The following is a 22,197-nucleotide window of genomic DNA, read 5'->3' as shown; positions in this document are numbered from 1 at the left end:
TTAATGTTAATGGGATGACATTAATAATTCAGGGTACATATATTCAAAGAAAACATGTCTAGGTTATCTTGTCATTAAATTATGTTGCATACCCCTCGTCCAGAGTCAGATTGTCCTCCGTCACCCTCTATCTAGTTTTCTCTGTGCCCCTCCCCCTCCCCCCTAAATCTCTCCCTCCCTCCCTCCTGCGTCCTCCCTCCCCCCACCCCTGGTAACCACCACACTCTTGTCCATGTCTCTTAGTCTCGTTTTTATGTTCCACCAATGTATGGAATTATGTAGTTCTTGTTTTTTTCTGATTTACTTATTTCACTCTGTATAATGTTATCCAGATCCCAATATTTTGCTATAAATGTTCTAATGTCATCATTTCTTATGGCTGAGTAGTATTCCAGTGTATATGTGCCACATCTTCTTTATCCAATCTTCTATTGAAGGGCTTTTTGGTTGTTTCCATGTCTTGGCCACTGTGAACAGTGCTGCTATGAACATGGGGCTACATGTGTCTTTACGTATCAATGATTCTGAGGTTTTGGGGTATATACCCAGTAGAGGGATTGCTGGGTCATAAGGTAGTTCTATTTGCAGTTTTTTGAGGAACCACCATACTTTCCTCCATAGTGGTTGTACTACTTTACATTCCCACCAACAGTGTATGAGGGTTCCTTTTTCTCCACAGCCTCTCCAACAATTGTTATTACCCGTCTTGTTGATAATAGCTAATCTAACAGGGGTGAGGTGGTATCTCATTGTAGTTTTGATTTGCATTTCTCTAATAACTAATGAAGCTGAGCATCTTTTCATATATCTGTTGGCCATTTGTATTTCTTCCTGGGAGAAGTGTCTGTTCATGTCCTCTTCCCATTTTTTTATTGGGTTGTTTGTTTGTTTGTTGTTGAGTTTTATGAGTTCTTTGTAAATTTTGGATATTAGGCCCTTATCTGAGCTGTCATTTGAAAATATCAGTTCCCATTTAGTTGGCTGTCTGTTTATTTTGATATCAGTTTCTCTTGCTGAGCAAAAACTTTTAATTCTGATGTAGTCCCATTCATTTATCTTTGCCTTCACTTCTCTTGCCATTGGAGTCAAGTTCATAAAATGTTCTTTAAAACCCAGGTCCATGAGTTTAGTACCTATGTCTTCTTCTATGTACTTTATTGTTTCAGGTCTTATATTTAGGTCTTTGATCCATTTTGAATTAATTTTAGTACACGGGGACAGGCTGTAGTCGAGTTTCATTCTTTTGCATGTGGCTTTCCAGTTTTCCCAACACCATTTGTTGAAGAGGCTTTCTTTTCTCCATTGTGTGTTGTTGGCCCCTTTATCAAAGATTATTTGACCATATATATGTGGTTTTATTTCTGGGCTTTCTATTCTGTTCCATTGGTCTGAGTGTCTATTTTTCTGCCAATACCATGCAGTTTTGATTATTGTGGCCCTATAATATAGTTTAAAGTCAGGTATTGTAATGCGCCCAGCTTCATTCTTTTTCCTTAGGATTGCTTTGGCTATTCGGGGTTTTTTATAGTTCCATATAAATATGATGATTTTTTGTTCCATTTCTTTAAAAAATGTCATAGGAATTTTGATGGAATTGCATTAAATTTATATATTACTTTGGGTAATATGACCATTTTAATTATATTTATTCTTCCTATCCAAGAACAAGGAATATTTTTCCATCTCATTGTGTCTTTTTCTATTTCTCTTAGCAATGCCTTGTAGTTTTCTTTATATAGGTCCTTTACATTCTTTGTTATGTTTATTCCTAGGTATTTTATTTTTTTTGTTGCAATCATGAAGGGGATTATTTTTTTGAGTTCGTTTTCTAATATTTCATTGTTGGCATATAGAAAGGCTACGGACTTTTGTATGTTAATTTTGTATCCTGCAACCTTACTGTATTGGTTTATTGTTTCTAGTAATCTTTTTGTGGAGTCCTTTGGGTTTTCGATGTATAGGATCATATCATCAGCAAAAAGTGATACCTTTACTTCTTCTTTTCCGATATGGATGCCTTTTATTTCTTTTTCTTGACTGATTGCTCTGGCCAGAACTTCTAGCACCACGTTAAATAAGAGTGGAGAGAGTGGACACCCCTGTCGTATTCCTGATTTAAGGTGGAAAGTCCTCAGTTTTATGCCATTTAATATGATGTTGGCTGATGGTTTATCATATATGGCCTTTATCATGTTGAGATATTTTCCTTCTATACCCATTTTTTTGAGAGTCTTAAACATAAAATTGTGTTGTATTTTATCAAAAGCCTTTTCTGCATCTATTGATAAGATAATGTGGTTTTTGTTCTTTGTTTTGTTGATATGGTGTATTACGTTAACCGTTTTGCGTATGTTGAACCATCCTTGAGATTCTGGGATGAATCCCACTTGATCATGATGTATTATTTTTTTAATATGTTGTTGTATTCGGTTTGCCAGTATTTTGTTTAGAATTTTAGCATCTGTATTCATTAGAGATATTGGTCTGTAGTTTTCTTTTTTGTGCCATCCTTGCCAGGTTTTGGTATGAGGGTTATGTTGGCCTCATAAAATGTGTTTGGAAGTATTGCTTCTTCTTCAATTTTTTGGAAGACTTTGAGTAGAATAGGAACCAAGTCTTCTTTGAATGTTTGATAGAATTCACTAGTATAACCATCTGGACCTGGACTTTTATTTTTGGGGAGGTTTTTAATAGTTTTTTCTATTTCCTCCCTGCTGATTGGTCTGTTTAGGCTTTCTGCTTCTTCATGACTCAGTTTAGGAAGGTTGTATTTTTCTAGGAATTTATCCATTTCTTCTAAATTGTTGTATTTGGAGGCATATAGTTTTTCATAGTATTCTACAATAATTCTTTGTATATCTATGATGTCTGTGGTGATCTCTCCTCTTTCATTTTGGATTTTATTTATTTGAGTCCTGTGTCTTTTTTCCTTGGTGAGTCTTGCCAATGGTTTGTCGATTTTGTTGATCTTTTCAAAGAAACAGCTCCTTGTTTTATTGATTTTTTCTATAGTTTTTCTGTTCTCTAATTCGTTTATTTCTGCTCTGATTTTTATTATCTCCTTTCTTCAGCTGGTTTTGGGTTGTCTTTGTTCTTCTTTTTCTAGTTCCTTAAGGTGTGAAGTTAAGTGGTTTACTTCGGCTCTCTCTTGTTTGTTCATATAGGCCTGAAGTGATATGAACTTTCCTCTTATTACTGCTTTTGCTGCATCCCAGAGATTCTGATATGTCGTATTTTCATTTTCATTTGTCTGTATATATCTTTTGATCTCTGCGCTTATTTCTTCTTTGACCCATTCATTTTTTAGAAGTATGTTGTTTAGTTTCCACGATTTTGTGGGGTTTTCCCCCTCTTTTTTACAGTTGAATTCTAGTTTCAAGGCTTTATGATCAGAGAATATGCTTGGCACAATTTCAATTTTTTTAAATTTGCTGATATTGTCTTTGTGGCCCAACATATGGTCAATTCTTGAGAATGTTCCATGTACACTAGAGAAAAATGTATACTCTGTCGCTTTGGGATGAAGTGTCCTGTAGATGTCTATCATATCCAGTTGTTCTAGTATTTCATTTAAGGCCACTATATCTTTATTGATTCTCTGTTTGGATGACCGATCTAGAATTGTTAGCGGTGTATTGAGGTCTCCAAGTATGATTGTATTTTTGTCAGCTTTTGTTTTAAGGTCAATAAGTAGCTGTCTTATATATTTTGGTGCTCCTTGGTTTGGTGCATATATATTAAGGATTGTTATGTCTTCTTGATTCAGCATTCCCTTAATCATGAAATGACCATTTTTGTCTCTGAGTACTTTTTCTGTCTTGTAGTCAGCATTATTAGATATGAGTATTGCTACAGCTGCTTTTTTTGGGGGTGTTGTTTGCTTGGAGTATTGTTTTCCAGCCTTTCACTTTGAATTTGTTTTTATCCTTGTTGCTTAGATGAGTTTCTTGTAGGCAGCATATAGTTGGATTTTCTTTTTTAATCCATTCTGCTACTCTGTGTCTTTTTATTGGTAAGTTTAATCCATTTACATTTAGTGTAATTATTGACACTTGTGGGTTCCCTATTGCCATTTTATAAATTGCTTTCTGTTAGTTTTGTATCTTGTTTGATTCTTCTCTTTTGTTTTTCTATCGTTTGTTTTTGTTTGTTTGTATTCCACACTTCTTTCCTCTGTTGCTACCTTTTTTAAGTCAAGTGTTTTTGTGGTGGTTTTTTCAAGGGTGGTTACCATTAAGTAATGAAAAGGGTACCTACCATATTCATTGTAGTACCCTTTCTTGTGAGTATTTCTGCGCTTCATCGTCCTTTGCTACTGTTAATCTTCATCTTTTCTCCCTTTTTTTTTTCTTTTGTTGTCACAGTTTAAGTTTGGTTTTATTGTTTTCTTGGTGGAGCTGTTACTTGTGGTTATGTTTTCTTTTGTTCTTTGAATCTGGTTGGAAAACCCCCTTTAGTATTTCCTGGAGTGGGGGCTTTCTGATGATAAATTCTCTCATCTTTTCTGTATTTGTGAATATTTTTATATCTCCTTCGTACTTGAAGGATAGCTTTGATGGGTATAGTATTCTTGGCTGAAAGTTCCTCTCTTTCAGGGCTTTAAATATTGGGGTCCACTCTCTTCTAGCTTGTAGAGTTTCTGCTGAGAAATCTGATGATAATCTAATAGGACTTCCTTTATATGTGGTATTCTTCTTTTCCCTGGCTGCCTTGAGAATTTTTTCTTTGTCATTGGTTTGTGTCATCTTCATTATGATGTGCCTTGGAGTGGGTTTGTTGTGGTTAAGAAAACTCGGTGTTCTGTTTGCTTCTTGAATTTGAGGCATTAATTCTTTCCACAGGCTTGGGAAGTTCTCATCTATTATTTGTTTGAATATGTTCTCCATTCCATTTTCTTTCTCTTCTCCCTCTGATATACCTATTATTCTTATGTTATTCTTTCTGATGGAGTCAGATAATTCCTGTAGGGCTTTCTCGTTTTTTATTATTTTTGAGTCTCTTTCTTCTTCTCTCTGTTGTGCCTGAAGTTGCTTGTCTTCTATTTCACTGATCCTGTCTTCTATCTGGGCTGTTCTATTAGCTAAGCTTGTTACCTCGTTTTTCAGCTCTTGAATTGAGTTTTTCATTTCTGTTTGATTTGTTTTTATAGTTTCAATTTCCTTGGTAATATATTCTTTGTGATCGTTGAGTTGTTTTCTGATTTCCCTAAATTGCCTTTCTGTGTTTTCTTGTATATCTCTGAGTATTTTTAAGATTTCTATTTTAAATTCTCTGTCATTTGGCTCCAAGTCTTCCAATATGTTAAATCTTTTCTCCATAGATTTTTCCACATCTATTTGTGTTACCTCTCTGTCTTTTGTATCCATAATGTTCGGTTTCCTTTTTCTTATTGGCATCTGAAGGTGGTCTTGATGATAGTGTTAATTAGAATTAATAAAAAATAAAAAGGAAAAGAAAAAAAAAAGAAAAAAGGAAAACACTCCACAAAAAAAAAGTAATAATTTATTATTTCCCCCTTTTTTCTTTCTTCTCTTCCCCTCCTCTCACTTCCTTAGGGAAATATCGTGATGACCTGTGAATTATATTATGCTAAATGGAACAAAAACTGCCTATAATGGAGGGCCTGATTTGGGGTGAAGAGTTCAAGGGGCAAAAAAGGGAGTAGGGTCCTACTAAATTCAAAAAAAAAAAAAAAAGGGAGAAAATCTTAGACAAGCATAAAATGATTTGCTTGTAAGTGATGGTCGACTAAGAGATATAATGAGAGGGATGAGAGGGAAACAGAAAAAAGGAGAGAAAAAACAATAATTAAAGAAGAAAAAAATAAAAGTAAAAATAATAAGTAAAAATCTGTTGTATTAAGTGGAGCGAAGACTAAATACAATGGAGACTTTGGGTTGGGAGGAATGCTAGTGAGTTAAAAAGCAATGTAAAAAGTGCCCAAAATACCACAAAAACAAACAAATAAAGGAAAACCAAGAACAAAAGCAGAAGAAGAAAAAAAAGAACAACAACAACAAAAAAAAACCCCACAAAAACTTGAGTCCCAAATTAAATAATTTGTTCGTGATTGAGGCTTAAATGGGAGGAAAAGTAAAAGGAGAAAAGAAGAAATGAATAGAAAGGAAAAAATAAGAGTAAGAGAGAAACAAAGGAAGAAGAAAAGGAAAGGAAAAAAAAAAACAAAAGAGGAGAGAGTGAGAGTTAAGGGTTTTGGAGTGTAACCCTAAAGGAGAGTTAGGATGAAGAAAAGAAATAAAATGTAACACTCATGGGTAGTGTAGTTCAAGAAAAGGGTAGCATAAGATGGGCAGAGAGTAAAAGGACCGAGGTGGAAGAAATAGAAATAATAATAAAGGCAATAAGATAGAAGAAAGAAACAACAACAACAAAGAATTAGTGGAACAAGTTATAAAGTCTGTGGATTTTTCTTGATTTTGAGAGGTTAACTTCTTCCTTTTTTCTTTTCTCTCCCTCTTCCTGGTCAGTGACTCTGTACCCCAGGTTCTGCCCCTGTGTCACTCTTAGGTAGGAATTTGCTGTTGATGGGATTCTATGGCAATGTCATATAATTGCCTTTAGTCTCGCTGGTAGTCAAGGCTTGTTGGCGTTTGCAGAGTCCAACAATGAGAGAGTTTGCTTTCCTGGAGTCTCATTCCTAGTCTCCCCTTCCTGAATTAGCAGCCTGGTGATCCAGCTATGAGGCTGCCACTGCTTCTGTCTGGGGAGTAAGAGGCTCAAAGAGCTGGGAAATCCCCACTCTATCCTCACTCAGCGCAAGGTTCTGGGTAAGGCTCTGGCAGTCAGAGCCTCCAGCGTAATCAGGTGGGGCTGGGAGTCAATTGTTGTCAAGGTGACTGTTCAGCACCTATCATTCAGTTGGACCACTCAACTCAGGCTTTCCACACTTGGTAGCCTGTTTTGGCACAGGTGTACTCCCTCCTCGGCAACAGTCCTTTTGCTTTCAGTGTGTGTGTGTGGAACTCCGGAATGCTCGGAGGATAAATTTTTCTGTTTCTAGTTGATAAATTTGTTGAGATTTTGGGGAGATCTGTCGAATGCGCTGCTCACGGCGCCATTTCCGTGACGTCACTCCTTTTTTATTTTTTTTATAAATTTTTATTAATGTTAATGGGATGACATTAATAAATCAGGGTACATATATTCAAAGAAAACATGTCTAGGTTATCTTGTCATTAAATTATGTTGCATACCCCTCGCCCAGAGTCAGATTGTCCTCCGTCACCCTCTATCTAGTTTTCTCTGTGCCCCTCCCCCTCCCCCTAACTCTCTCTCTCCCTCCCTCCTGCGTCCTCCCTCCCCCCACCCCTGGTAACCACCACACTCTTGTCCATGTCTTCTAGTCTCATTTTTATGTTCCACCAATGTATGGAATTATGTAGTTCTTGTTTTTTTCTGATTTACTTATTTCACTCCGTATAATGTTATCAAGATCCCACCATTTTGCTGTAAATGATCTGATGTCATCATTTCTTATGGCTGAGTAGTATTCCATAGTGTATATGTGCCACATCTTCTTTATCCAGTCTTCTATTGAAGGGCTTTTTGGTTGTTTCCATGTCCTGGCCACTGTGAACAGTGCTGCAATGAACATGGGGCTACATGTGACTTTACGTATCAATGTTTCTGAGGTTTTGGGGTATATACCCAGTAGAGGGATTGCTGGGTCATAAGGTAGTTCTATTTGCAGTTTTTTGAGGAACCACCATACTTTCTTCCATAATGGTTGTATTACTTTACAGTCCCACCAACAGTGGATGAGAGTTCCCTTTTCTCCACAGCCTCTCCAACATTTGTTATTACCCGTCTTGTTGATAATAGCTAATCTAACAGGGGTGAGGTGGTATCTCATTGTAGTTTTGATTTGCATTTCTCTAATAACTAATGAAGCTGAGCATCTTTTCATATATCTGTTGGCCATTTGTATTTCTTCCTGGGAGAAGTGTCTGTTCATGTCCTCTTCCCATTTTTTTATTGGGTTGTTTGTTTGTTTGTTGTTGAGTTTTATGAGTTCTTTGTAAATTTTGGATATTAGGCCCTTATCTGAGCTGTCATTTGAAAATATCAGTTCCCATTTAGTTGGCTGTCTGTTTATTTTGATATCAGTTTCTCTTGCTGAGCAAAAACTTTTAATTCTGATGTAGTCCCATTCATTTATCTTTGCCTTCACTTCTCTTGCCATTGGAGTCAAGTTCATAAAATGTTCTTTAAAACCCAGGTCCATGAGTTTAGTACCTATGTCTTCTTCTATGTACTTTATTGTTTCAGGTCTTATATTTAGGTCTTTGATCCATTTTGAATTAATTTTAGTACACGGGGACAGGCTGTAGTCGAGTTTCATTCTTTTGCATGTGGCTTTCCAGTTTTCCCAACACCATTTGTTGAAGAGGCTTTCTTTTCTCCATTGTGTGTTGTTGGCCCCTTTATCAAAGATTATTTGACCATATATATGTGGTTTTATTTCTGGGCTTTCTATTCTGTTCCATTGGTCTGAGTGTCTATTTTTCTGCCAATACCATGCAGTTTTGATTATTGTGGCCCTATAATATAGTTTAAAGTCAGGTATTGTAATGCGCCCAGCTTCATTCTTTTTCCTTAGGATTGCTTTGGCTATTTGGGGTTTTTTATAGTTCCATATAAATATGATTTTTTGTTCCATTTCTTTAAAAAATGTCATAGGAATTTTGATGGAATTGCATTAAATTTATATATTACTTTGGGTAATATGACCATTTTAATTATATTTATTCTTCCTATCCAAGAACAAGAAATATTTTTCCATCTCATTGTGTCTTTTTCTATTTCTCTTAGCAATGCCTTGTAGTTTTCGTTATATAGGTCCTTTACATTCTTTGTTATGTTTATTCCTAGGTATTTTATTTTTTTTGTTGCAATCATGAAGGGGATTATTTTTTTGAGTTCGTTTTCTAATATTTCATTGTTGGCATATAGAAAGGCTATTGACTTCTGTATGTTAATTTTGTATCCTGCGACCTTACTGTATTGGCTTATTGTTTCTAGTAGTCTTTTTGTGGATTCTTTGGGGTTTTTGATGTATAGGATCATATCATCATGCTTTATATTTTGATTTCACATTTTTATATCTTTTAGTTTTATGTCTTCTTTAACTAATTATTTTAATTGTAGTTAACATTGCTACTTTTAAAATTTTTATTTATTGATTTTTAGAGAGCAAGAAAAGGAGAGAAAAACAATGATTTGTTCTTATCCATTCATTGGTTGAATCTTGTATGTGTCCTGACCAGGGATCTGACCTGCAACCTTGGCAAATCGGGTCGGTGCTCTAACTAAATGAGCTACCCAGTCAGGGATTATATTTACTACTTTTGTCCTTTCATCTTTTTTTTCATTTTAGCTTAAAAAATTCCTTTAACATTTCTTGTAAGAACAGTTTAATGGTAATAAACTCCATTAACTTTTGCTTGTCTGGAAAATCTTTATCTTTCCTTCAATTCTGAATAACTTTGCCAAGTAGAATATTCTTAGTTGGAAGACTTCTCCATTTAGCACTTTGAATATGTCATGCTACTTCCTACTGGACTGCAAATTTTCTGCTGAAAAATACTCTGATAACCTCATTAGGTTTCCATTGTACATAATGAGTTTGTTGTTTCTTTTGCTGCTCTGTTCCTGTGAGTACAATGCTTTGTCTTCAGACCACCAACCCATTATTCAAATTCATCCAGTCCCCTGTTGAGCATTTCTGGTATAATTTTCATTTAAGTTGTTATATTCTTCATCTTTGTGACTTCATTTTGGTACTTTCTTATATTTTCTATCTCTTTGTTAAGATCTTACTGCCTTTACCCATTATTTTTCTGAGTTCAGTGAGCAGCATTATGACCATTACTTTGAATTCTTTATCAGGTAGCTTTCTTATCTATTATTAATGTTTTTTCCTAAGGTTTTGTCTTTTCCTTTACATTAAAAATATTTCTTTGTTTCCTCATTTTACTTAACTCTTTGTGCGTATTTCTATATATTAGACAAAAACAGGTATCTCTCTCATTACCCAGTTTCACTCTGCTTGAATCCAGTCCCTCAGGCAGAAACTTTTAAAGTGCACAAAAATACACAGTCTTCTGGGGCTGTTACTATAAACCTTACTGCCTCCAGACCAGGAGATATGGAGTGTTAACTCTACTTTTTACTCTGATTTATTTTTTCCTGAAGAAAACTTTCCGTTAGCCGTTAGTCTCAGTCCTATGTGGAACAGAGCCATGATCAAACCACATTAGGTCCTATCTCTCAGAGAAATTATATTTTCATAGAAGAGCAAGTAAAACATTTTTAAAAAGTAAAATAAATATAATTGCAAATATAAACATTTATGTAACTATATAATAATGTTGATTTCACCTTAACTACTGTGAGAAAAGAACCAGTAGGTTCTGTCTTTGGGAGGAAATCTAAACAGAAGCAATCATGCAAATCTCTGTGGGAAAACACCCTAAGGCTGAGGGGAAGCAAATTTCCAGTCTCTGTGGCTGGAAGAAGTGTGCTGGTTCAAGAATCACAAAATAGGACTGCAATGCTGAATGTTAAGAAAAGAGAAGGAGGCAGTATGGCTCTTAATTAGAGAGGTAGGGTACTAAGCAGGATTTATGACACTAAATAACAGACATTGCCTCTAATATGGCAGAAAGTGAATACAATGGAAAGATATAGAAATTTCAGAGAATGGACAATAAGAATTCATAATAAAATAAACACATATCCATGACGGTGCCACTAAATCAGTTGGAGAAAAAGTCACAATTTGTTTCATCTCCTCTACCTGACACAGCATCCTTCTTGCATCACTCTTTCAAAGCTCAAAGAAACAGGCTTAACATTTCAACTTGATCCTGTCACATCACAGTTGGCAGGAAGAAAAGAAAATGCATACTTCTTCCCCAAAGTTTTACAGAGTGGAGAGGCCCTATTTTATAGCAGAAAATACACAACAGGGGTATCATCCTGAGTTGGAAGAAATTCATGAAGCTAGTTTAGCCAAAATATAACATGTTCATTAAAGGGAATTTTTTGGCTGTTCAACATTTATATAATGCTTCTCACTTTATTAAACAGAGAAAAGAATGTTTCTATTTAACACATGTAACAGTCTTCCCACTTCTGTTCTCCACCTTGCAGTGGTCCTTAGGGGGCATAAAGCCTAACATACATCTACTTTTTATTGTATCCTATCTTTTATTTTGATTTATTTTAGTTCTAAGACTAAATTTAAGGTATATACAAACATAGCTAAGCATAACATCTATTCAAATTTTTAAGTATCAAATTTTACTAAGGATACAAAACTTAAAAACAGTTTCCTGCTCCACTTTTCATCTGATATAGTTTTCTTCCACATAGGAATTACTTTTAAATATTTCTCTTTTTGGTTCTAATATGAACAATTCAACAAAATACCTGAGTAATAGGTTGTAACTGAGAGTGATGGGCAACTAGAATGACAATGATTTAAACAAAATAAGGCTTTGTTTTTTCTCTAGCATTAAAATCTGGCTAAGTAGTTCAAGTAAGTGCTCCATGCATTAGAGGTAAAGTCTTCTATCTGGTGTTCCAAATAATTATGAGCAAAGTAGAGATGGTGTTACTTATCTTCTATGTATTAGGATGGGGAAATAAAGTCTTCATTCTGAACACCCACATGCCCAGTTCATAAGATTGCAACCAGTGAACCTTGCCAAAATCTTTCTTTTGGCTATCTAAATAACACTTTTATTTATTTTTTCACATGTATAGAATTATTGCCACCATTCTCCAAGGGAAACATAACAAGCCGATTCAGTTGATAAATCTATTACCTTACATCCAGCACCTCTGAGTGACTTGAAATATATTCCAAATATCTGAATGTGGTCTCATATGGACAAGTGATCCAAAAATAAAAAACAAACAACAAAACATTATCTATTCTTACTTCTACTAAATCACTGTGATAATAGCATTCTTTATGAACTCATCACAATGTAACCCATAGTATGCTAAGCTTTTTAATTTTACTATAATAAATAATTTCAGTCAGAAGGCATCCTATTTTCATTTTAACCATAAGAAAACTGAGGCATAGAGTAATAAAATAAATTTCTTATGATTGTACATCTAGCTAGTGTAGAATCACTATTTAAAACCAGGTTGTATAACCATGCTTTTTATTTTTATGTATCATATTCCCTCCTATGTGAGTTACTACTGCCTACTGATGAAAGGCTGAATTCATCCTAGCCATAAAATACATAGACAATCTATTATTAATCTATACATTCCTTGGATTAGCAAATTTTATTAATCTAACTATGTCTTTTACTCAATGAGATGCCTGAAATACAGTGGATTTTTAATTGGTGTTAAATAAAAAAAATTGCATTTTAATTCAGTGTGCATAGAAATACCAAATATTTAAAAGAAAAAATACATTAAAACAAAACTATATATACACTTTGAAACATTTATATAACCTTGCCCAAATGCCCAATGTCTAATAAGCATACTGGAATAGAAATGAGATGACTAGTATCAAAGTCAAATTTAGAGTCAGAACTGGGATGCACAATGACGAAACATAGACCCTACTATCTATAGCAATATAGAACCACTACCATAGGCCTGGGCCAGTTGTCTCAGCGGTAGAGCATCAACCCAGCGTGTGGAAATCCCAGATTGGATTCCCTGCCAGGGCACACAGGAGAAGCACCCATCTGCTTCTCCACCCTTCCCTCTCTCCTTTCTCTCTCTTACTCTCTCTCTTCCCCTTCCACAGCCAAGGGTCTATTGGAGCAAAGTTGGCCCGGGCATTGAGGGTGGCTCCATGGCCTCAGCCTCAGGCACTGGAATGGCTCGGATTAGAGCGGAGAAACACCTCAGAGGGGCCGAGCATCGCCCCCTCGTGGGCTAGCCAGTTTGATCCCAGTAGGGTGCATGCAGGAGTCTGCCTGACTCCCCTGGACCCCTCAGCTTCTCACTTCAGAAGAAAAAAAAAACCAAACCCTCTGTGATAGAACTTGACTATGTTCCTTGGCTACACATTCTCGACAGGTCTAGTTAGGCTGTCTTAAAACAGATCTTTATAAATACAGTGCTTTGTTTATTTGTTGTAGAATGACAATCAACATTGGCTTTTACATTTATTTCTCTTTATAATTAGTGTCTCCTGCTTTTTCCTCCTGAGAATACCTTAAATCTGATATCTCATTGTCCTTTAAGACACTCCCCCTGCTAGGCTAGGACTTCTAATACTATAATCAATAGAAGTTGTAACAGTGGGCATAAAAATTTGATAGTGTACCATGTTTTCATCTGAATTTCTGGTCTTTTTTTGCCTGGTTTTGCCCTCTTCACCTCAAATAACAGTAGCTACATATCGTCACCTGCATTAGTTTCTATCTCTGTTGTAACAAATCAATACAAACTCAGTGGCTTAAAACAATACACATTTATAACCTCAGAGTTCTGTAGGTGAAAGGAACAAGTCGGCTCACCTGAATGCTCTGTCTAGAGTTTCACAAGGTTGACCTGCTGGGCTCATCAGGAGACTCTGGGATGAATTTGCTACTAAGCTCATTTAAATTGTTGGAGAAATCTAGTTCCTACAGGTTGTAGGATTAATATTCTTGTTTCCTTATGGGCTGTCAGCTGGGGGCTGCCCTTTCTTGGTCTACCATACCATCGAAAAATAAAAACGTACTCCAAATGGAAAGCAACACCTTTATCCTATATCTGAAAGTAGATTTATACTTTGAAAGAGGACAAAGTCTTACAACTATTTCACTTTGAGGGACAAAAACAGTTTACTTTTTCTACCTTCCAAAGTTGAGGGAGTCCAGTGAGTAAATATTGTCTCTGTTCATGGAGGGGCTAGCTCTACTTTCGGCACTTCTCTCTTATATAAATCTACTAAGAGCAGAAAGAAATTGTCAATAGATAATCATCCCCCAATTTTTCTATAGGTTATTGTGATGCTAACATCTCAGTTGTGATGTAGACTGATTTACATGGGATTGTAAATGAAACTCTCAGTATTTTATCATTGCATTAAAGGAATAAACACATCATAACCCTTTATCTGTAAAATGTATCTTCTTACTACCTACTAAAACAATGCCGTTATTTAAGCTTGAGCTTTCGCAGGACCCTAGTTCAGGCAGAAAATTTTGTAAAAGTAGTGAATTATCTATGAATGATGAAAAGTTATAATAGTGACACTTTCAACAGTGTATAAGGATTTTCTCTCATGGGTAAATTGCTGGGTGTATACTTAATTTCTAGTTTGGAGCCCCAGGTGTCAGGTTCCAAGGGCCATCTCATCCTTTCTCTTTGCTATTCTTTCTACAGCCTCAGCCTTACAGTTTAATATGTCAGCTTCTCTCTTTCAGGGACCAGGCAAAGGAAAGAAAATTAAAAAGACATAGTGTTGGTCTCCCTAAGGAAGCTTCCTAGAAACTGATACAAAATTTATACTTACAAATCATTGGTGAGAACATAGTCATATGCCTACATCTTGGGGGGTGGGGGGTGGGCAAGAAGGTATAGATGGGAATAGGAGCTTTGGACCTGGGCATCCCTGATGTTAAAACACGCTGTAAAGTTGGAAATGCAGAACTGACATGAGGGATCATGTCCTAAAACCTTTTTTATCCAGGACCTAAAAATCCCAAGAGTTTTCTTCCCCTACTGGGGGAAAGTGAAGCAGGTAGGTAAGGAATCCACAGGAGGGACTGAGCTATAGCAAACTGACAGGTGTAGAAAACCCACTTGTATCCAGAGGCACAGGGACGGCTGGGCTGAAATGGAAAGAGGAGAGCACCCAGAATAAGAAGGCTGGCCAGGGAAGGTTCATGGTTCTGCAGGCCTGAGCTTGGCCACCGAGAGGAACTCAGCAGCCAGGACTGGGGAAGTCCTTTGCGCTGCCTCAGACTATGTCGGCAGAGGTCACAGGAAGGCCCGGTAGCACCGCACAGCATATGCTACCACGAACTGGAATTTTGTTTATGTACTTGTACCTTCCTTACCCCTTGATACTGGTCCCACAAATTCTCACTTCCTTGGTAAATCTATTATGCCTTCAAACAGTAGTGTTTTGTTTTTTAATACATTACCTAATTTCTAACTATTTTTATTGGGACTTGGTCTAAAATATTTTTTTCTACCATTACTACAAGTGAAGTGCCCCAATAAGCTTTTAATAATCAAGATAAAATATATGGAACAACTTGTAGAAATGGCATTATATTAAGCTGTTCTATTGAATTGATATAGAGCTAATCACCTCTGTGCAACCAAAATCCTAATAAAGGTTTACTACATAGATTTAAAACATATAACAACCCAACTAGCATTTCCCCCTAAGGGTTTATCTATAATTATTGATCACATTATGTTATAGAATTTTTAAAAATATATATTTGTATGAAGACTAAAACAAAGCTCCATATAAATCTGCACATTTCAAGTCACTAAATCTGGATGTATGTGAAATAATAATTATACCAGGTTTTTAGTTAGTACTCTATTATTTACAAACATACAGTGTGGCAGTCAGAATTAGAAAATGACTCCCTAAGATTTTCTGCCCCCACATTGATATACACATCCTACACAATCTTAGAGATTGTGATTTAGTGGGATTTTTTCAAGAGGTTATACTGTTGTACTATGTTATGTAACACAGTTGACCTTAAGAAAAGGAGAGTAATGTATTGACCTTGGCATAATCACAGAAGTCCTTTAGTATCAGAGACTGAGCACTCAGAGAGTCTGGCAATGCTGTTGCTAATTTGAATATGAAGGCATCAAGTCAAAGGATGTGGGCAGTCTTCAGAAATAACAGATAGCAAAAAGAAACAGAGACTTCAATCCTTCTGCCACATGGACTGAATTCTTCTAAAAACCTAATGAGGTTAGAAACAGTTTTTCCCTTGTCTCTGAATGAGAACTTGGCCTAAACTTTAGCTGTGGTACCCTGAACCCAGAACTCAGGCATATTGTGCCAGACTTATGAGCTACATAACTGTGATCTAATAAATTGATGTTATTTTAAGTCATTCAGTTTGTGGTAATTTTGTTATACTGTTGCAGAAAACTAGGACATACATAATCTCATTTGATGCTCTTAAAAAACCTTTAATAACACTAAAACAAGGGGTGTTACTATAGACAATATAGTAAGATAAAATAGCTAATTTGAAATTGCTCAGAATCCTTATCTGTTCCTTCTCTACCAACAGCTGAGTTCACATACCTGGGGCTAAAACCCACTGAGTCATAGAATAGCTTTTTGCTCTGCTTTCTGTTTTCTGAGTTGATGTCTCTAGTTTGATATGCACAATTTCTGATCTAATGAATTGTACTTTGAGACATTCATCAGATCGACACCTCAATTTGGAATTTGTTTGTGTTATATTTTGGTTTTATTACTGGGCACTATTTATCAGCAAATGTTCAACTCTATATTTTAAAATGTGTAAAAGTTATGTTCAGGGTTATAAACTATATTATCACAGTAGTGGTCTCAAAATGATCCATGGTCACAGAGAGGAAAGATGCAAAACCATAACTAGAACACAAAACTGTGTGTTCAAAGTAAGATACTTGTTTCAACACAATGCTTACAAAAAATACAAGCCATAAATATTAAGAAATAAAGAATCTCAACTACTACATGATATTTTTATAGAAACATTGAATCAATTATGAAGTCTGTGGAGTTATCAGGTCTATCTGAGCTAAATATTTTTAATTAAATTTTATTGGGGTAACACTGGTTAACATAATTATACAGGTGTCAGGTACCCAATTCTACAGCACATGCCTCTACTCTGTATTCTGTGTTCATCTCCCCAAGCCAAGTCTTCATCCACCACCATTTTTCCCTCCTATGCCCTCCTCCATTTCCCCAGCCCTCCACAATCAATAGTCAATGAACAAAAACAGGGGATAAAATGCCTCATCTAGTTTTTTAAGTTCCAAAATAAGTTTTTGAAAATACTTCTAAAAAGTGATCTATGAATAAATGTTTGATAAAATAAACTTTCATAATATGCCTAATATAAAGCATTTCTCTTTTTTCTTTAGAATGGCACAGAAATTTTCTCTTTTACCTTGTCACAATTTGTAATACATTTTAATTAATATTTTTTTCTTCTACAGATAAAGAATTACAGTGTATTTTTACAGCAACATGAATGCATTTATCTGTATTTTTAATTTAAAAATATTTAAATTTAAATAATTTCATCTTATTTAAAATATTAACTCCAAATTATCATTGTGATGTCGGCATTTGGAACATTCCAAAAAAATTAATGAAGTAGAATATAACTTTTAAACTCCTCTTTCCAGCATATTAAAAAGTTAAACTAACATGCTTATATAATTCATGTGCCTGTGTACTGGAAAAGCTTTTGTGTCTTGCTATTAATAAACTATTAGTTTTAGACATCTAGAAATTATTATTTTCACTCTCTAAATGACCCTTGACACTATCTACAATCAATAGGTATGTTTGTAAATAAATAATTTTTCAAATTCAAATTCCATTAAAAACAGTTGTCTTTTATTTGAGTGTGTTCATTTACCAGTTAAGCTAATAAAACATATGGATTAATGTGTGACATGTTCTTTAAAACATGCACCTACTATGCCTACCTATTTAACTAATGATATATCTAGGCAGAAACATAGCATATTAATGAACTATAGAGTTTACCTATTCCATCTTCTTATTCTTAATAGGGTAAAGAAATTCATATAAAAATAAATAGATTCCTAATGCACAAAGTACAGTAAATGTGTGGATGAAAATATTCTTTAAAAAATGTTCACAAATATTTTCCAAATAAGAATAGAAAGTCTACAGTTTCAAGTCAATTGTAAATTTCTTTAAAAAATTAGCAGTAGTGGTTGGAAAAGTATACTTTTTTGAGGGTCTTTTTAATTTACTTGTAATATTTGCCATAATATAGGATTCCACATATTTTCCATTTCTCCAGATAATTCTAACTAAAAGTCAGCCACAGAAAATTTACTAATTGGTAGCTATTTCCCAGCAATTATATCAATGCCAGCATTTCCATTATGTAACACTGAGAGGGTGATATTGGAACAGGATGCTGGACCTGAATCATTGCTAATAGTTTTTCAATCCGTCACATTGCTATTCAGTGGTTAAGGGTATAGCTTGTGGACAGTTAGGTAAAATTTTGCTATTGCTCAAAGCAAAATATTAGAACTTAGTTCAAAAAAACAACAACCAAGAGATACTATAACTCAAAGAAAGAAAACATAAATGGGTGAACTACATTTTTATTACAGAAGAGTACAGTATTTTCTAGCAATAGATTACTAAGTTTAGTGTGCCAAGAAAGAGAGACTCCAAGATGAATAACTATTGTTTCACTATTTTATAAAAATTGAGAGTATACTAACTAGATTGATCTCTTTGGGGGCATGGGCATCCTTAAAAAATTGAATTAAAAATCAAATGTCTGGATTTGGACAAATGGATAATCCTAGAGCAGGTGGTTCTTTAGAAATCAGTTTGTGGTTTCACTGGGGCAAATATTAGTGAAAACAACAATTTCACTTGATCAGTGAAATGACTTTAGGGAAGTTACTTAAACTTACTCAGTCTGTTTTCTTGTGTAGGACATGGAGAAAATATTAACTATGTATACTCTCTAGAAGATAAACGAACAACAGATATCTTTCTAAAATGTCCTTGCCATCTAAATCTAACATGGACCAGAAGTGCATGTAATAACTTTATATTATAGTAAACATCTATTGTAGAGTTGAGCAATAACTAATTTAGTCATTCACAAATGAACAAATCATTTTAGAAACACAAATTACACACACACATACACACACACTCTTGTGTATTATTTTTGTTTTAATGTTATGTGTTCAGCATAAGCAAAATATAATTCTTTGTGCATGAAGCTACCATTTTATCTTTGGCGCCAAAGGCCAAATATCTTGCTACATCTTAAATCTATGGCCTTAAATTTAAGAACAAAGAATTTAAGAAAAGATGTAAAAACCTAATATTAATACTGAATATACTCCCATGCATCTACTTTTTTTAATTCTGTAGTTTACTCAAGATATTCATATTTGATTCAATGCAATACCAATTAAAATACCAATGACATACTTCAAAGATATAGAACACATATTCTAAAACTTTATATGGAACCAAAAAAAGAGAACACGAATAGCCTCAGTAATCTTAAAAAGAAAGAATAAAGTAGGAGGTATCACACTTCCTGATATCAAGTTATACTACAAGGCCATTGTACTCAAAACAGCTTGGTACTGGCATAAGAACAGGCATATAGATCAATGGAACAGAACAGAGAACCCAAAAATAAACCCACATCTTTATGGACAATTGATATTTGACAAAGGAAGTAAGAGCATACAGTAGAGTAAAGACAGTCTCTTTAACAAATGCTGTTGGGAAAATTGGACAGCTATCTGCAAAAAAATAAAACTAGACCACCAACTTACACCATGCACAAAAATAAACTCAAAATGGATAAAAAAACTTAAATGTAAATTGTGAAACCATAAGCATCCTAGAAGAAAACTTAGGCAGTAAGCTCACCGACATCTATCGCAGTAATATCTTTGCTGATTTATCTCCACAGGCAAATGAAATAAAAGACAGGATAAACAAATGGAACTATATCAAACTAAAAAGCTTTTGTACAGCTAAAGACAATATGAACAGAATAAAAAGACAAACCACGCAATGGGAGAACATATTTGACAATACTACTGATAAGGGATTAATAACCAAAATTTATAAAGCACTTGTAAAACTCAACAACAGGTAGTCAAACAATCCAATCAAAAAATGGGCACAAGAAATGAATAGACACTTCTCCAAAGAGGACTATAGATGGCCAATAGACAAATTAAAAAATGTTCAACATCACTAATCATTAAAGAAATGCAAATTAACCACAATAGATACCACCTCACACTAGTCAGAATAGCGTTCATTAACACAACAACACAGGATAGGTGCTGGCGAGGATGTGGAGAAAGGAAAACCCTCCTGCACTGCTAGTAGGAATGCATACTGGTGCAGCCACTGTGGAAAACAGTATGGAGATTCCTCAAAAATTTAGAAATGGAACTGCCCTTTGACCCAGCCATCCCACTTATAGGAATATATCCCAAGGACACCATATCATCGACTGAAAAAAAGAAAAGCACCCCCATGTTTATGGCAGCATTGTTCACAATAGTGAAGATCTGGAAACAGCCCAAGTTTCCATCAGAGGACGAGTGGATTAAAAAGCTTTGGTACATATATACAATGGAATACTATGGGGACATGAAAAAGAAGGAAATATTACCTTTTGCAACAATATGGAGGGACCTGGAAACTACTATGTTGAGTGAAATAAGCAGGGCCGAGAAAGAAAAATATCATATGAACTCACTCATTTGAGGAATCCAAGGGATAATGAGAACTGAGGAATGGAACTGAGATAGAGGAGGGATCAAAGGGACCAGAGGAAAAGAAGACAGAGGGAAAGGGGATGATAGGATGGGATAAACCTGAAGGGAAGGGGGGAGGATGCTGTAGGGAGGGGGGTAAAGGAGATGTTGAGGGGGATAGGGGGAAGGGGGGATGCATTCGGGGTGACCCTAGAATCTATGTAAACACAATTAATTAAATAAAATAATTTTTTAAAAAGATATTTTTATTTGAAAGTCAGAGATATTAATCAGATTATTTCAACACAAAGATAAATTTATTTTCATGGGCATCCTATAAATCCCAAGATAAATTCATTTTTGACATGGCTGTAACAAAATTTTGAATTTTTGAAATTTCCTATATTTGGGCATTTCCCTCTAAGATAAGCTTTGTCTATCATCTATCTATCTAATTTATCTTTTTGTGGTTTTTTTGTTTGTTTATTTTTTAGTCTTCAGAGACTTAAAGAATATGGTTTCAGGAGTTCAAAGCTTTCAGCAGTGTCATTATTGAGATTTCAGATGATGCTGCAGTGTTCTACATGAAAACCTAGAGAAACCAGTACTGCATTTGTTTTGCAATATTTGGCCATACTGAACTAGTAAATTTGTGACTGTGTTCATTGCCTCATTAGGTCACACATTAGTCATTATAGGTGTTGGGAAGTGTGTGAATATTCATAATAAATATCACCTCTGACTATAAGAATTGGGAGAGAGGTAATTTTACAAATATGATGCAAAAAAATTTTATTATAATAAAATTGACACTGATGCTTGACAGCAAAAACACCAATTGCCCATTTTTATGTACACCTTAGCTATGAAACATACATCCATCATTTTCCAGATTTATAATATTAAAAGAAAATTACTACTACTACACATACCCAGGCAAAATTTTCATAACCAGTATGGCATGGGTACTAATCATTTGGAAAGGCTATCATCCATCAATAATAATTGTGGCCTTTAGGCATATTGAAAATCAGACAAATAAATATCAAATGATATCATTTATTTCCTAAAAAAACCAAACCAGGGTTTTATCAAGATTTACCTTATCTATGCTGGCTAGTTGACTCAGTCATAGAGCATCAGCCCGGATATGGATGTCCCAAGTTTGATTCCTGATTAGGGAACACAAGAGAAGCACCCATCTACTTCTCTACCCCTACCCATCTTGCTTCTCTCTCTTCTCCTATCTTCTGCAGTCATGACTCAATTGGAGCAAGTTGGCCTCAGGCACTGTGGATGGCTCCATGGCCTCTGCCTCAGGTGTTAAGAAAAAAAAAAAGTCCCATTGCAATGGAGCAAGCCTTGATGAGCAGAGAATCACCTTTTAGTGGGCGTGCTGGGTGGATTCCAGTAGGGGTCCATTAGAGAGTCTGTCTCTGCCTCCCCTCCTCTGAAGAAAGAGAGAAAGAGAGAGAGAGAGAAAAGAAAGAGAGAAAAGAAAGAAGAAAAGAAAGAAAGAAAGAAAGAAAGAAAGAAAGAAAGAAAGAAAGAAAGAAAGAAAGAAAGAAAGAAAGGAAGGAAGAGAGAGGGGGGAGAGAAAGAGAGAGAGAGAAAGAAAAAAGAAAGAAAGAGAGAGAGAGGGAGGGAGGGAGGGAGGGAGGGAGGAAGGGAAAGAGAGAGAGAGAGAAAGAAAAAAAG

Source organism: Saccopteryx leptura, chromosome 1, assembly GCF_036850995.1.
Source record: "Saccopteryx leptura isolate mSacLep1 chromosome 1, mSacLep1_pri_phased_curated, whole genome shotgun sequence".
Lineage (NCBI taxonomy): Eukaryota > Metazoa > Chordata > Mammalia > Chiroptera > Emballonuridae > Saccopteryx > Saccopteryx leptura.
The sequence above is the reverse complement of the archived record's forward strand: the minus strand, read 5'-3'. Positions refer to the sequence as shown.